The sequence below is a fragment of the Pundamilia nyererei genome, unplaced genomic scaffold (genome assembly GCF_000239375.1).
Source record: "Pundamilia nyererei isolate P.nyererei 1_Seehausen unplaced genomic scaffold, PunNye1.0 scaffold07161, whole genome shotgun sequence".
In the NCBI taxonomy this organism is placed as follows: Eukaryota; Metazoa; Chordata; class Actinopteri; order Cichliformes; family Cichlidae; genus Pundamilia; species Pundamilia nyererei.
This window is the reverse complement of record NW_005194562.1, coordinates 1-1,017: the sequence shown is the minus strand read 5'-3', so window position 1 is coordinate 1,017 and position 1,017 is coordinate 1. Positions and strand designations below refer to the sequence as shown.

Genomic DNA, 1,017 nt, shown 5'->3' with positions numbered 1-1,017 from the left:
GAGAGATCTCACAATTACTGTCTTCATTCATTTATTGAAGTAAACTCACCACCCATGAGTCAGCTGATACCTCCTGATGTTCAGCAGCTGGACTGTCATTGCTCACAGCCTCTTGTAGCTCTTGCAGTTCTCGTATCTGTAGAGAAAGAAAACAGATCTTAGCATCTTCACAACAAATTCATGCAGAAGAAGCACATTACATGAATTTAACACAGTCTGTAACCTCAGAAAATGTGGCAGAGCTCTGCTGAATGCAAATACACATGAGTGCAACGGCCACTGCAACTGCAACGCTGAACGTCTTCATCTTCAGGAGGTTTGAGTGGTTTAAGGTGGTCAGATCCTTTGACTCTCTCGTTGACTCTTGTCAGCTCCTTTGTGATGGTTTACTGAGGGAAAAGGTGCTGGTATTTATACTCATTTGCTCCACTGCTGCCTCGTCACTTAGAGTACAGAAACTACTGTCGGGAACAGGCTTGCATCAATAGGACAGGGAAAACCCATATAGTTAAACATCCGAAGGTCAAAGTTCATGCCGACTGAGAAAAGTACAGATTTTCTCGTTCCTCAGGAATTTTCCATTCCCAGAATTTCATAGCACAGGAAAATATGGAGTTTTGCAATGTTCCTGAAATCAGGTAGAGTAAGAGCTGTGAGTGACGAGGCAGCAGGGGCCCAAATCAGTATAAATATCAGCACTTCTGCACACATTAACCATCAGACAGAAGGACTCAGCTCACAACAATCAGAGAAAAGAGAAAGGAGAAAGAGTCAAAGTTGAGCCTCTCAAAGCCTCCTAAGATGAAGACGTTCAGTGTTGCAGTTGCAGTGGCCGTCGTGCTCACATTCATTTGTGTTCAGCAGAGCTCTGCTGTCCCAGTCACTGAAGTAAGAACTTGACTTTAACCAAGTGTATTAGCTTACAAGCTGCAAATGTTTGTTTCAGTGCTACAATGTGGTTTCTACTGCACTCAATTCATTAACAGGAGCAGGAGCTGGAGGAGCCAATGAGCATGG

The 1,017-nt window shown here is 43.8% G+C and overlaps 1 pseudogene; it reads right to left on the bottom strand.

Moving 5' to 3' along the window:
- Window positions 1–49: 49 nt before the first annotated feature.
- LOC102212342 (hepcidin-like) lies at window positions 50–307 on the bottom strand (annotated as a pseudogene).
- Between the last annotated feature and the right edge of the window lie 710 nt (window positions 308–1,017).